The sequence below is a fragment of the Phocoena phocoena genome, chromosome 4, assembly GCF_963924675.1.
Source record: "Phocoena phocoena chromosome 4, mPhoPho1.1, whole genome shotgun sequence".
Classification (NCBI taxonomy): domain Eukaryota; kingdom Metazoa; phylum Chordata; class Mammalia; order Artiodactyla; family Phocoenidae; genus Phocoena; species Phocoena phocoena.
Genome location: NC_089222.1, coordinates 10877658 through 10894481, shown reverse-complemented (window position 1 = coordinate 10894481; position 16824 = coordinate 10877658). Strand labels below are relative to the sequence as shown.

Below are 16824 nucleotides of genomic sequence, written 5' to 3'. Positions count from 1 at the left end.
TTTCAGAATTCAGCAATTCTTTTGAAGTTTGCACCTTCTGTGTCATCTATTCTTATATACGAGTTTAATAAGTGCCCAGGTAGTAGAAATACAAAAGCAAACTGACCAATGCACATTTTCATAAATGCAGCAACACACTGTACTTTCTGGCATGTAGTATTATTTATAAACTTGCAGAAATGTCCTTGAATCATTAGGTTGGGTGTGTCTATTTACATAGGTTGCTATTATTTAATATGTCTATTATTTAAAAGTATCAAGTCCCTCAGGCAAATACAAATTAATCAAATACACTTTCAGTTTATAAAAATGTAACACGTTAATAGCATAACTTAAATGAATACCATCATCTCTGAAAGGTTAAATTATATGTATTTTTCCTTAAACAGTTTTTAAAAACTTATAAATAAATGTGTTCCAATGTTTACCTGAACATATAACTCAAGTTAATAATTAGGACTTTGAACAAGAGCATGCCCTGTCCTTTGAGAGATCTAACTAGGCATAAAAAGGCTGCATTTTATCTTAATAGAAAATTACCAATATGCTTTGATATCAGTCCTTGGAGACATAATCCCAAGGCACGGATATACTTGCATGTAGGCGGGGGTACATAATTGCTAAGGTTAAATAGTTTGAAATTCATCAAGCTAACAAGCTGCATCTTAAGGCCATGATGGACCTTTTCTTTTTCTGCTGAAAAGAGAATATTTACAGAGCTCAACCCTTTCATATCTCTTCCAAGTCAGCCGTAATCATCTGACAAAAATGACAATCCCTTGATTTAGCTCCAGCTACTACTCCACTGGTTTGGTATTCAACACAGTTCTACAATAATCAAATCTGAATTGCCTTGATGAAGATAACTGATGCTTCCATGACTACCATACTATTAAGTCTAACAGTGCAACTTCTAGCTCTCTAGGAATTACATAGGTTTCCTCTTGGTAGCTGATGACAACCTGGACCCAAGCATAACGGGAAAATGAAATAGAGGTCAAAGCCACTGGCAGACTGACAGTGCATTCATGATTTATTTTAAAAATTAACTTGCGTAGGACTATCACTCATAACCAATTTTGTTCTTTATTCTCAGTACCTGGAAACATTTTGTTTTCGTGACTATAAAAGGCTTTTCTTCTCTGACTTTCAACAAATTAATATAGGATTATGTTCCTCTTTGCTAGGAAACAATGAAAGCAGGGAATGCATGGAGCAATTTCTTGAAACATCTTTATAAAGAAATGACAAGCAATTCAAGACACGAAGTGCTGATCTATCTAAGCACTTAAAGCCATTATTAGGAATAATGATCTAACTTGAACATATGAATGAGGCTCAAGTATTGCTTTCACTGAGGCCTATTTAAATTCCTAGGAGACTTACTAGTATCAAAAGGAGAGGCAGTTTAAAGTGCCACTGTACTGGGATGGAAAAGAAAGAATCAAAAGATGATGTCGAAAAATAGTATTTGAAATGTAAGAAAATAAAATCAGAAGTTATAGTTTAAAGTCATTCAATAGGGTTTTCTATCTGAGAAGGTGACACTGTTACTAAAACAGAAGTATGTGTACACATGGATGGTCTAGACCAGCACTGTCCAACAGAAATATAATGTGGGTCACAAATGCAGGCTTCATATGTAACTTAAAATGTTCTAGAAGGTACAGGAAGATGGCGGAAGAGTAAGACGCGGAGATCGCCTTCCTCCCCACGGATACACCAGAAATACATCCACACGTGGAACAACTCCTACAGAACTCCTACTGAAGGCTGGCAGAAGACCTCAGACCTCCCAAAAGGCAAGAAACTCCCCACGTAACTGGGTAGGGCAAAAGAAAAAACAGAGACAAAAGAATAAGGACGGCACCTGCACCAGTGGGAGAGAGCTGTGAAGGAGGAAAAGTTTCCACACACTAGGAAGCCCCTCCGCGGGCGGAGACTGCGGGAGGCAGAGGGGGGGGGGTTTCGGGACCGCGGAGTAGTGCACAGCGACGGGTGCGGAGGGCAAAGCGGGGAGATTCCTGCACAGACGATCGGTGCCGACCAGCACTCACCAACCCGAGAGGCTTGTCTGCTCACCCGCCGGGGCGGGCGGGGCTGCGAGCTGAGGCTCGGGTTTTGGTTTTGGACGGAGCTCAGGGAGAGGACTGGGGTTGGCGGCTTGAACATAGCCTGAAGGGGTTAGTGCACCACGACTAGCCGGGAGGGAGTTCGGGGAAAAGCCTGCACCGGCCGAAGAGGCAAGAGACTTTTTCTTCCCTCTTGGTTTCCTGGTGCGCGAGGAGAGGGGTTTAAGAGCGCTGCTTAAAGGAACTCCAGAGACGGGCGTGAGCCGCGGCTAAAAGCGCGAACCCCAGAGACGGGCGCGAGCCGCGGCTGAGGGCGCGAGCCCCCGAGACGGGCGCGAGCCGCGGCGGGAAGCGCGAGCCCCAGAGACGGGCGCGAGCCGCGGCTAAAACCGCGGAGCCCAGAGACGGGCGGGAGACGCTAAGGCTGCTGCTGCCGCCACCAAGGGGCCTGTGTGCGAGCACAGGTCACTCTCCACACCCCTCTTCCGCGGAGCCTGTGCAGCCCGCCACTGCCAGGTTCCCGGGATCCAGGGACAACTTCCCCGGGACAGCGCACGGCGGGCCTCAGGCTGGTGTAACGTCACGCCGGCCTCTGCCGCAACGTCACTCTGCCTCTGCCGCCGCAGGCCCGCCCCGCACGCAGTGCCCCTCCTTCCCCCATCCCCCAACCCCCGGCCTGAGTGAGCCGGAGGCCCCGAATCAGCGGCTCCTTTAACCCCGTCCTGTCTGAGCGAAAAAACAGACGCCCTCCAGCGACCTACACGCAGAGGCAGGGCCAAATCCAAAGCTGAGCTCCTGTGAGCTGTGAGAACAAAGAAGAGAAAGGGAAATCTCTCCCAGCAGCCACAGAAGCAGCGGATTAAAGCTCCACAATCAACTTGATATACCCTGCATCTGTGGAATACCTGAATAGACAAGGAATGATCCCAAATTGAAGAGGTGGAATTTAGGAGCGAGATCTATGATTTTTTTCCCTTTTCCTCTTTTTGTGAATGTGTACGTGTATGCTTCTGTGTGAGATCTTGTCTGTATACTCTTGCTTCCACCATTTGTCCTAGGGCTCTATCCGTCCATGACTTTTTTTAAAAAATTCTTTTTCTTAATAATTAAGTTTAATTGTAATAACTTTATTATACTTTACCTTCGTTCTTTCTTTCTTTCCTTCCTTCCTTCCCTCCTTTAGACAACGAATCACCCCAAATTGAGGAGGTGGTCTCAGGGAGCAGGATTTATGATTTTTCCCCCTTTACCTCTTTTTGTGAAGGTGTATGTGTATGCTTCTGTGTAAGATTTTCTCTGTATAGCTTTGCTTCCAACATTTGTCCTAAGGTTCTATCCGTCCCTTTTTTTTTTCTAAATATTTTTTAATTCAATAACTATATTATACTTTATTTTATTTTTACTGTATCATCTTTCTTTCTGTCTTTTTTCCTTCTTTCCCTCCTTCCTTCCTTCCTCCCTCCCTCCCTCCCTCCCTCCTTTCTTTCCTTCTTTGCTTCTTTCTTCCTTCCTTCCTTTCCTCCTTTCCTTCTTTCTTTACTCATACTTCTACTAATTCTCCCTACTTTTTCTCCCTTTTATTCTGAGCTGTGTGGATGAAAGGCTCTTGGTGCTCCAGCCAGGAGTCAGGGCTCTGCCTCTGAGGTAGGAGAGCCAACTTCAGGACACTGGTCAACAAGAGACCTCCCAGGTCCACATAATATTAAACGGTGGAAATATCCCAGAGACCTCCATCTTAACACCAGCACCCAGCTTCACTCAACGACCAGCAAGCCACAGTGCTGGACAACCTATGCCAAACAACTAGCAAAACAGGAACACAACCCCACCCATTAGCAGAGAGGCTGCCTAAAATCATAATAAGGCCACAGACACCCCAAAACACACCACCAGACGTGAACCTGCCCACTAGAGAGACAAGATCCAGCCTCATCCAGCACAACACAGGCACTAGTCCCCTCCACCAGGAAGCCTACACAACCCACTGAAACAACCTTAGCCACTGGAGACAGACATCAAAAACAACGGGAACTACGAAAGTGCAGCCTGCAAAAAGGAGACCCCAAACACAGTAAGATAAGCAAAATGAGAAGACAGAAAAACACACAGCAGATGAAGAAGCAAGATAAAAACCCACCAGACCTAACAAATGAAGAGGAAATAGGCAATCTACCTGAAAAAGAATTCAGAATAATGATAGTAAGGATGATCCGAAATCTTGGAAGTAGAATGGACAAAATGCAAGAAACAGTTAACAAGGACCTACAAGAACTAAAGATGAAACAAGCAACGATGAACAATGCAATAAATGAAATTAAAACCACTCTAGATAGGATCAATAGCAGAATAACTGAGGCAGAAGAACGGATAAGTGACCTGGAAGATAAAGTAGTGGAAATAACTACTGCAGAGCAGAATAAAGAAAAAAGAATGAAAAGAACTGAGGACCGTCTCAGAGACCTCTGGGACAACATGAAACGCACCAACATTCGAATTATAGGGGTTCCAGAAGAAGAAGAAAGAAAGAAAGGGACTGAGAAAATATTTGAAGAGATTATAGTTGAAAACTTCCCTAATATGGGAAAGGAAATAGTTAATCAAGTCCAGGAAGCACAGAGGGTCCCATACAGGATAAATACAAGGAGAAACACGCCAAGACACATATTAATCAAACTGTCAAAAATTAAATACAAAGAAAGCATATTAAAAGCAGCAAGGGAAAAACAACAAATAACACACAAGGGAATCCCCATAAGGTTAACAGCTGATCTCTCAGCAGAAACCCTACAAGCCAGAAGGGAGTGGCAGGACATACTGAAAGTGATGAAGGAGAATAGCCTGCAACCAAGACTACTCTACCCAGCAAGGATCTCATTCACATTTGATGGAGTAATTATAACCTTTACAGACAAGCAAAAGCTGAGAGAGTTCAGCACCACCAAACCAGCTTTACAACAAATGCTAAAGGAACTTCTCTAGACACAAAACACAAGAGAAGGAAATGACCTATAGTAGCAAACCCAAAACAATATATAAAATGGAAATAGGAACATACATATCGATAATTACCTTAAATGTAAATGGACTAAATGCTCCCACCAAAAGACACAGATTGGCTGAATGGATACAAAAACAAGACCCTTATATATGCTGTCTACAAGAGACCCACTTCAGAACTAGAGACACATACAGACTGAAAGTAAGGGTATGGAAAAAGATATTCCATGCAAATGGAAACCAAAAGAAAGCTGGAGTAGCAATTCTCATATCAGACAAAATAGACTTTAAAATAAGGACTATTAAAAGGGACAAAGAAGGATACTACATAATGATCAAGGGATCGATCCAAGAAGAAGATATAACAATTGTAAATATTTATGCACCCAACATAGGAGCACCTCAATACATAAGGCAAATACTAACAACCATAAAAGGGGAGATCAACAGTAACACATTCATAGTAGGGGACTTTAACACCCCACTTTCACCCATGGACAGATCATCCAAAATGAAAATAAATAAGGAAACACAAGCTTTAAATGATACATTAAACAAGATGGACTTAATTGATATTTATAGGACACTCCATCCAAAAACAACAGAATACACATTTTTCTCAAGTGCTCATGGAACATTCTCCAGTATAGATCATATCTTGGGTCACAAATCAAGCCTTGGTAAATTTAAGAAAACTGAAATTGTATCAAGTATCTTTTCCGACCACAACGCCATGAGACTAGATATCAATTACAGGAAAAGATCTGTAAAAAATACAAACACATGGAGGCTAAACAATACACTACTTAATAATGAAGTGATCACTGAAGAAATCAAAGAGGAAATAAAAAAATACCTAGAAACAAATGACAATGGAGACACAACGACCCAAAACCTATGGGATGCAGCAAAAGCAGTTCTAAGGGGGAAGTTTATAGCAATACAAGCCCACCTTAAGAAGCAGGAAACATCTCGAATAAACAGCCTAACCTTGCACCTCAAGCAATTAGAGAAAGAAGAACAAAAAAACCCCAAAGCTAGCAGAAGGAAAGAAATCATAAAAATCAGATCAGAAATAAATGAAAAAGAAATGAAGGAAACAATAGCAAAGATCAATAAAACTAAAAGCTGGTTCTTTGAGAAGATAAACAATATAGATAAACCACTAGCCAGACTCATCAAGAAAAAAAGGGAGAAGACTCAAATCAATAGAATTAGAAATGAAAAAGGAGAAGTAACAACTGACACTGCAGAAATAAAAAAAATCATGAGAGATTACTACAAGCAACTCTATGCCAATAAAATGGACAATCTGGAAGAAATGGACAAATTCTTAGAAATGCACAACCTGCCAAGACTGAATCAGGAAGAAATAGAAAATATGAACAGACCAATCACAAGCACTGAAATTGAAACTGTGATTAAAAACCTTCCAACAAACAAAAGCCCAGGACCAGATGGCTTCACAGGTGAATTCTATCAAACGTTTAGAGAAGAGCTAACACCTATCCTTCTCAAACTCTTCCAAAATATAGCAGAGGGAGGAACACTCCCAAATTCCTTCTACGAAGCCACCATCACCTTGATACCAAAACCAGACAAGGATGTCACAAAGAAAGAAAACTACAGGCCAATATCACTGATGAACATAGATGCAAAAATCCTCAACAAAATACTAGCAAACAGAATCCAACAGCACATTAAAAGGATCATACACCATGATCAAGTGGGGTTTATTCCAGGAATGCAAGGATTCTTCAATATACGCAAATCTATCAATGTGATAAACCATATTAACAAATTGAAGGAGAAAAACCATATGATCATCTCAATAGATGCAGAGAAAGCTTTCAACAAAATTCAACACCCATTTATGATAAAAACCCTCCAGAAAGTAGGCATAGAGGGAACTTTCCTAAACATAATAAAAGCCATATATGACAAGCCCACAGCAAACATCATCCTCAATGGTGAAAAACTGAAAGCATTTCCACTAAGATCAGGAACAAGACAAGGTTGCCCACTCTCACCACTCTTATTCAACATAGTTTTGGAAGTTTTAGCCACAGCAATCAGAGAAGAAAAGGAAATAAAAGGAATCCAAATCGGAAAAGAAGAAGTAAAGCTGTCACTGTTTGCAGATGACATGATACTATACATAGAGAATCCTAAAGATGCTACCAGAAAACTACTAGAGCTAATCAATGAATTTGGTAAAGTAGCAGGATACAAAATTAATGCACAGAAATCTCTGGCATTCCTATATACTAATGATGAAAAATCTGAAAGTGAAATCAAGAAAACACTCCCATTTACCATTGCAACAAAAAGAATAAAATATCTAGGAATAAACCTACCTAAGGAGATGAAAGACCTGTATGCAGAAAATTATAAGACACTGATGAAAGAAATTAAAGATGATACAAATAGATGGAGAGATATACCATGTTCTTGGATGGGAAGAATCAACATTGTGAAAATGACTCTACTACCCAAAGCAATCTACAGATTCAATGCAATCCCTATCAAACTACCACTGGCATTTTTCACAGAACTAGAACAAAAAATTTCGCAATTTGTATGGAAACACAAAAGACCCCGAATAGCCAAAGCAATCTTGAGAACGAAAAAAGGAGCTGGAGGAATCAGGCTCCCTGACTTTAGACTATATTACAAAGCAACAGTAATCAAGACAGTATGGTACTGGCACAAAAACAGAAAGATAGATCAGTGGAACAGGATAGAAAGCCCAGAGATAAACCCACGCACATATGGACACCTTTTCTTTGATAAAGGAGGCAGGAATGTACAGTGGAGAAAGGACAGCCTCTTCAATAAATGGTGCTGGGAAAACTGGACAGGTACATGTAAAAGTATGAGATTAGATCACTCCCTAACACCATACACAAAAATAAGCTCAAAATGGATTAAAGACCTAAATGTAAGGCCAGAAACTATCAAACTCTTAGAAGAAAACATAGGAAGAACACTCTATGACATAAATCACAGCAAGATCCTTTCTGACCCACCTCCTAGAGTAATGGAAATAAAAACAAAAATAAACAAATGGGACCTAATGAAACTTCAAAGCTTTTGCACAGCAAAGGAAACCATAATCAAGACCAAAAGACAACCCTCAGAATGGGAGAAAACATTTGCAAATGAAGCAACTGACAAAGGATTAATCTCCAAAATTTACAAGCAGCTCATGCAGCTCAATAACAAAAAAACAAACAACCCCATCCAAAAATGGGCAGAAGACCTAAATAGACATTTCTCCAAAGAAGATATACAGAATGCCAACAAACACATGAAAGAATGCTCAACATCATTAATCATTAGAGAAATGCAAATCAAAACTACAATGAGATATCATCTCACACCAGTCAGAATGGCCATCATCAAAAAATCTAGAAACAATAAATGCTGGAGAGGGTGTGGAGAAAAGGGGACACTCTTTTTTTTTTTTTTTTTTTTTTTTTTTTTTGTGGTACGCGGGCCAGCGGCCATGGCTCATGGGCCCAGCCGCTCCGCGGCACGTGGGATCCTCCCGGACCGGGGCACGAACCAGTGTCTCCTGCATTGGCAGGCGGACTCTCAACCACTGCACCACCAGGGAAGCCCCGAAAAGGGGACACTCTTGCACTGCTGGTGGGAATGTGAATTGGTTCAGCCACTGTGGAGAACAGTATGGAGGTTCCTTAAAAAACTACAAATAGAATTACCATATGACCCAGCAATCCCACTACTTGGCATATACCCTGAGAAAACCAAAATTCAAAAAGAGTCATGTACCAAAATGTTCATTGCAGCTCTATTTACAATAGCCAGGACATGGAAACAACCTAAGCGCCCATCATCGGATGAATGGATAAAGAAGATGTGGCACATATACACAATGGAATATTACTCAGCCTTAAAAAGAAATGAAATTGAGCTATTTGTAATGAGATGGATAGACCTAGAGTCTGTCATACAGAGTGAAGTAAGTCAGAAAGAAAAAGACAAATACCGTATGCTAACACATATATATGGAATTTAAGGGAAAAAAATGTCATGAAGAACCTAGGGGTAAGATAGGAATAAAGACGCAGACCTACTGGAGAACGGACTTGAGGATATGGGGAGGGGGAAGGGTGAGTTTTGACAGGGCGAGAGAGAGTCATGGACATATACACACTAACAAACGTAGTAAGGTAGATAGCTGGGGGGAAGCAGCCGCAAGGCACAGGGATATTAGCTCGGTGCTTTGTGACAGCCTGGAAGGGTGGGATGGGGAGAGTGGGAGGGAGGGAGACGCAAGAGGGAAGACATATGGGAACATATGTATATGTATAGCTGATTCACTTTGTTATAAAGCAGAAACTAACACACCATTGTAAAGCAATTATACCCCAATAAAGATGTTTAAAAAAAAAAAAAAATGTTCTAGCAACCACGTTAAAAAAAAAAAGAGGAAAAAAGAGTGAAAGTCTGTAATAATATTTTGTTTCATTTGGTATATCCAAAATGTTGTCATTTTAACATGCAATCGATATAAAAAAATAGAGATATTTTACATGCTTTCTTTTGTACAAAGTGTTTGAAATCTTGTGTATACTTTACACTGAGAGCACATCTCAGTTTGGACCAGCCACACTTCAGGTGCTCAATGGCCACCTGTGGCTGTAGCTACTGAATGTCTAATACCTCTGTAAACCAACATGTGGCTATAGAAATCAACAGGTATAGACACTTATTTAAAAAGGGCACATGCCTTTGTTTATACATTAAGATTCAGTACTGGCAGTTCTTTAATTCACCTATAATTGTTCTCTTTTAATTTAGTTTAGTCTCTTCTGAATAAGGTTTTAAAAAGTCAAGAAATTTTGGAGCAATATCTTCTCACACAACTATGTACCAAAATGATAGCAATGGTTTCCTTAGCGGGATGAGATTAAATGAGCTGAATTCTAACCTCATGCAATTGCAATATTTTAAAAGTAACATTTGCCTTTCTTATTTCAAAGGATTCTTTTCCAAATAAAATTTAACAGAAATATAACAGTTTTGATTTCTATTTTTTTATAGATCTGGAATTTCCTCTAAAATGTAAGAGCCACTAGAATTCTACACATATAAAACTCTGTATGTAAGAAAGACCAGACCCAATGACAGTTTTAAGTTCTCATTGTGTAGGACATGTGATGTGGACAACTTTTTTTTTTTTATTTTTTTAACATCTTTATTGGAGTATAATTGCTTTACAACGGTGTGTTAGTTTCTGCTTTACAACAAAATGAATCAGTTATATATATATACATATGTTCCCATATCTCATCCCTCTTGCGTCTCCCTCCCTCCCATCCTCCCTATCCCACCCCTCCAGGAGATCACAAAGCACCGAGCTGATCTCCCTGTGGTGGACAACTTTAAAAGTATGTCTTTGCAAAATATTGGAACAATTAGTAATTATTTTAAACCCACTTTCACACAGTCAGGATTCCAAATATTATAAGCTTTTCCAAGCCAATGTACATTTAAAAAAAAAAAAAAGCAAAAACAAAAACAACAAAAAAACCCACTTCTGTTTATTTGGGGGAATTTTTCTTCAGAAGAAAAAATGGTAATTATACCCTAACTTATATTGGTCTGTGTACAGAGGAATACCAATTATGTTTCATGACCTGAGAAGTCTACATAACTATACATGAAAATGCAGAAATCACAAATTCAATCCACCCTGGGTTTACCATGCCTTTCCTAAACCAACCTGGATGGACTTGAAATAAATCTTCCACAAGATTGCAGCTAATTAACTTCCCAAGTACCACTCCATCCTTCTCTGTTAACAAGCTGTTGGAGCTCTTCTTAAGGCTTTCTCTTCAGCATGTTACTTTATGGTAATAGAAGAAGAATGTTGAAACTCCCACCTGTGGCACAGATAGGCTGAAATCTGGGGAGGCAGCTTAGAGCCTTGTGGACAAAATGACTTACAGAAGCAGGATAGATAACAGTAGAAACAAGTATCCTAGAGGGAACTATACGGAAAAAAAACAAAACAAACCAAACTCGTGTGGTACTTCTGAATTTTCAAAATGCTTTGGTTAATTTGGCGTGGTCAAATCAATTTACAGGTAGTGCTTAAATGACAGCAATCAATGTTAGGGACAAAACTGATTGAAACCTAACCTCTCCGTTATAGTTAACATTCTTCACTTCTGAGTTCTATATTATACAATAGTAAGCTGTGCCTTAATGTAATTTCAGGTAAAACACCCTGTCCCTTACTGAGTATGGCTTTTGATGGTGGACAACTCCCCTCCGTTCTACTCTGTAATAGAAGTCCCTCCCTACCACCCTTACCCGCACAGTAATATTTCAGGACTTTAAGTTCAAACTCACTTTGCTATGGTAGTGTACAAAAATATTTAAATGCTAACCCACACTAAGTACAACTAACCACAAGAAGTGAAATTAACCACAAGATGAAATGTGACAATTTTCCTCGTTCTGAGCCTGGTGAAATCAAACTCATCCAACAAAGGTCATCACAAATAGTACTTTCTAGACTGATCCCCTAACTCCCTTCCCTCACCTGAGGACGATAATCTCCTTTTGCACTGTTAATGGAAACTCCAGAAGGAAAAGAGTCTGAGGCACTCATCCTGCTTGGAACAACACATCGCCTGCCTTTCAAAGGTCTGGCTATTTGTAAACACATGTAGAACTGAATGGAGCAAAAGATAAGCAATTCCAGTGATCCCTGTTCTAATCTATGAATGTACCAGCAGGAGGTAAAGAAGAGTAAAAGTGTTACGTTAGAAACAAAGGGACTAAGGTAGACCTAACATCTGCTTTAGAGGCACAGGCTGCCTGGCAGGGGAGGCCAGGGATCCGGAGTCAGGGAGGTTCAAGTCCAGAGCCTGCCCCTCCCATGCCTGGCTGGGAAGGAGTCAATTTACACTCCGGCTCAGGTTTTCTCATCTGCAACATAACGGAAAGGATTAAAGGGGACAATGAACATTAGGTGCGGCACAGTGCTGGGCACTTCGTAAAAACTCAATAAAATGGAAGCTACAATTACCTTCTGATACCACTGAGCACGGATAAACAGAACTTTGACAGCAGATCTGACAGTTTGACGACTTGAAATCCATGATAACAAACAGGTAGAGAAAGCAGTGTTTCGTCCTTCTGATAACCACATATAAACTTAGGGCAGATATTACCAAACATTCCACTTTTTAAAAAGTAAAAACACATATTTAGGAAAATATATCATGCACAATGGACCTCATATGTGGGGAGAAAAGCTGTCTTATTTCTCAGAACAGGCGTACGTACATACATACAATTTTTTAAAAATTGTAAAACCACATACTATTAATGCACAGTTGTTTGCCAGCTAATGAGGTTACAGTAATTAAAGTGATTTCTTACAATAAGTCCAAATTATTATTTTTATAGTTTATTGGTTACAATTTTTACATTAAACTGATAAAGTTCCTGTAGCACTTGTCTAATAGAAAAGGTTAATTTATATTTACAATATAAATACAATGTCTGGCATGAAGAAAATATTTGACAAATGAAGCATTACTTAGTTTGCTTTCCCCTAATACCTTGCTACCAACTCTTAATTTTTAGCATGGCAGATTAGGGGAAGAATAAGGCTCAGAAGGAGAAACAGCACTGTAAAAAATACGTCAAACATTTCCCTTTGATGAAAAATGAGACTCTTATTTTAGTGAATATGTTATTGCCTCAATGCTGGGGGAAAAGCAACTGCCATTAGAAAAACGAATTGCTCAGCTGTTTATAAGCAAAAAGCTCTGGGGGAATTTCTCAGGACCCCAAAGGCAAAGCATTACAGGGTTATGCAAACATATGTTGCAGGTGTTTTAGGGGAGACAGGTGGGCAAAACTCAGCCCTGGAAGAGGAGTTAGTTTAATACGCTGTAGCTGAAACGACGTAACCTAAATGCATCCAAGTGCAGGGCTGCCATGGCACCAGTGAACCAGAGCTGCAGAGCAAAAGCTCTCCCTAAAATAATTATCTTGTTAGTGCCAAGCAAACAGCATTTTTTCCTTCTTGTAGTTTTACAGAAAACAAACACTGTCAATTACTTTTTCTTTTCCCCACCCCCCCCCCCCAACTAAAGGTATTTTAAACCTGGAACAAAGAACAGCCTGAAATAGTGATAATTATCCAAAAATGATAAGGATGAAGTATTGTTGCCTTCATTTAAACAAATATTCCTAAGAAGACAGTTTGTTGTAATATTCCCTCTTTGGTTCACTAGGCAACATTATATTTATCATAATTCTCCTAAAGCCTAAGATATTTCTATATTAAAATGCTAATTTTGTCTTTTCTTTTGCCTGTAATTAAAGCTGGAGAGATTTGTGATCTGATATTCACTGATTGCTAGAGGGTCCACAAAGGTCTCAACATTTCTGTTCCTTATTGCTACATACTGCCCTCTTCATTAAAATTAGATAGAGTAACACAGTGGATCAAAAAGGCAGCCACTATAATCCTAAATGCTCACAAAATTCCCTTAAAAAAAAAAATATATATATATATATATATAAATAAGTGGCATTATCTAGATATTGCTGTCAAACCTAGATTTGTATTTTATTTCCTTCATCATTTATCTAGGAGTTGATTTTCTTTTTATATTATGTGCTATTGAGACAGTACTGATTTTACCGTTATGTATTTATGTGTAATAGTAATACTGAGCCATACCTTCCTTATATAAACCACTTTCCCTTTTTTTTTGTTTTAAGAACCCATGCCATGAATTAAATGCCAAATGCTTTGCATAAAATAAGTTCACAAAACATCAGATTTGGAAAAACAAAATCTAGTTTGTTTTTTTTTTTACAACATTACAAAATCTAAAACGTGGATACCACACAGACCTTCATCAAAAAAAAAAAAAAAGAAAACAAACCTTTTTAACAAGGTTGTAAATGAGAATTTCACTTCAGTACCAGATTAAAATGACCTCTGGTTTATATACTAATAGTTCCTATGTCTTTTGATAGGAAATATATATTACAGATACTAGGTATTAAGACAGCGCCTTTGACAGAAAAATTTCGGTAATTTCAATCTATGAATCTACAGATTAAAACAAAAAAGAAAAAAAAAGAGAGGATTTAAAAGACCTTAAAAAAAAAAGGAAGCAAAAATTGTTAATTGTTAAAGACAGACAAAACCTCTGAACCCATGCCAGCCTCATTTTACATACTGAATAAGCCCAATTCCCTAAAGTGACATCCACATCTATACCCTGGCAAGCCAAGATCTCAGATGGCAGAGAAGCATTTTAAACCACCTGTGCGTTATGCTCGGCTGTAGCTTCATACAATAAATAGACACCAAAAGAGAATTTTTTTTCCTTTTTCTAATGTATTTACATTTTGAATTTAGCACGCAGGAAGATGAAAGATTAACATGCCTATATATATATATATATATATATATGGAAAGCAGTTCATGTTTACACATTTTCTTTGTTACTAATCCTGGGCCTCAAAATATTCCTTTTAGGTAGTTGGTGAGCTCTGTTCAGCGGCACTGAACTCTTCACCTTTTCCCTTCCTTGAATATGAGCAGAGTGAGGGAGGGGGAGCCTTACTTCAATGGTTTAGAGACAACTGGAAACCCATTTATCTTTTCCTAAGACTGAAGGTTCCCAACTGTCAATGATACAAAGCAGAAAAGGAAAGAGAGAATCTCAAAAAAAAAGAATCTTAAATATTCCATTTCAGGAAAGAGACTTAAGAAACTAAAATCTCAGATATAAAAATTACCACCGTAAATTTTTATTTTTAGAAATGTTAAAATAATTTTAAACAAATTATCATCAAAATAGAAGCTATTTACAAAATGGTTTTAGGAGTTTTGAATCCTCAGGAATAAGTCTATGTGACCCCATAGGACTGAGAACCCTGTTTTGAGAAATTTTACCCCATCTTCTTCCCTTTCGTGACTTGCTATTGTAATTGCCAAGGCAACAAAAGCTGAGCTCCTGCACTGAGGTCTGGTAAAAGAAAGCCTTGCACAGTCACACTTCTCATGCAATATTGGGAGTAACTTCAATGATAAAACATCTTGCAATTAAAAATTCTATTATGTAAATACACTTTTACTAAGGTCATTCACTTACACTCTATCTTTTCTGATACTTTTTAGGATAACCATGAAGTATTTATACTGAACTTTAAAATGTCCAAGAGAAAAAAAAAAAAATGTCCAAGAGAGAAATTAGAAAGCAAACATAGGGCTTCCCTGGTGGCGCAGTGATGAAGAATCTCCCTGCCAATGCAGGGGACACGGGTTTGATCCCTGGTCCAGGAAGATCCCACATGCTGTGGAACAACTAAGTCCATGCGCCACAACTACTGAGCCTGCACTCTAGAGCCTGCGAGCCACAACTACTGAAGCCTGCGCGCCTAGAGCCCGTGCTCCGCAACAAGAGAAGCCACCGCAATGAGAAGCCCGTGCACCGCAACGAAGAGTAGCCCCCACTTGCCGCAACTAGAGAAAGCCCGCATGCAGCAATGAAGACCCAACGCAGCCAAAAATAAATAAATAAAATAAATTTATTAAAAAACCCAAAAAAACCTGCTAAGCCTCTATGTCTGGTATTAACATTTCAGATCACTTCTTAGAACCCTAAACCCAGGACATGACACATCTGGGGCTGGGCAAGTTCCACCGTCCCGCCTCCCCAATGACTCCCGTGGTGCGATCCCACTGCTGCATGACCAGGACCCTCACGGTGGTTCAGACCTGTCTTAACTTTTCTGCTGACTATGTCAAGTCTCTAATCTCGTGCCCCTCTGATCTGTATATATAATGCCACCAGAATCACCTAAAAATATAGGCCTGATTTTTTTTTTACCTCCCTTCCTTAGTTCTGAATCAAGTCTCAATTGCCAATCAAATAAAGTTCCAATTTCTTAGCGTGACATTCAAGGACCTCCATGATCCGGGCCCTAAAACACTTCTCATATCACCCACCATGTACCCCATGTTTCACTCACCACAGTCTATGGGCATTCCCCACATCTCCAGACTTTAGGTAAACTGTTCTCTCAGGTTAGAGTTGTCTACACACTGTTCTCTGCTTTCTGGAATCCTTCTCATTCTTAGTCAAATACGCCTCCTGTGTGAAGCCTTTTGTGAATTTCCACATCACTCCACCGCCTCCATTCTAACAGCGTGCTAATTTTAAGTTGATTTTGCATTTACTCCACCTTGCCTTGCATGATGGTTACTTGTATACATGTCTGTCTTGCACGTAGAGTGTAAGTTCCCTGAGGGCTGAGTCACGTCCAGATCTCCCTTCGTATCCTCTCTGCCTCTTGCAAAGTGTCTGGTACATGGTATGATCTATGAACTACATAAAACGAAGAGCTCGCCAGAGTCTGGCCTTTAAAGAAAGAGCTGCAGAGAACTAGGGTGAAGATCCATCTGACCTGCATGTCCGCATGACTAATGGAAGGCTCAGAGAGTAGCCCACACAAGTCCTGTCCTCAGTGTGAGGCCAAAGATGCTGCCATTACACCCATTTTAGAAAGAAGCTCAAAAAAGTCTAGCTGGCAGTGAGTGCGATCTCATGCTGCTCCCAAAGTTTCTCTGGATGAACAGAAGCCTAACTCACTGAGTCCAACATCATGATCACAATTCAGGTCACAAAAATGGAAAGAAGTCCAGTCAGCAGACAGCAGAGTGAACACGAGTTGGCCATGA

General features: G+C 39.6%; 1 protein-coding gene across 1 annotated transcript in view; it reads right to left on the bottom strand.

The window, feature by feature from the left end:
* Nucleotides 1–16824, bottom strand: part of TBC1D5 (TBC1 domain family member 5) — a 343310-nt gene that overhangs the window by 92476 nt on the left and 234010 nt on the right. The gene's annotated exons all lie outside the window — the stretch shown is intronic.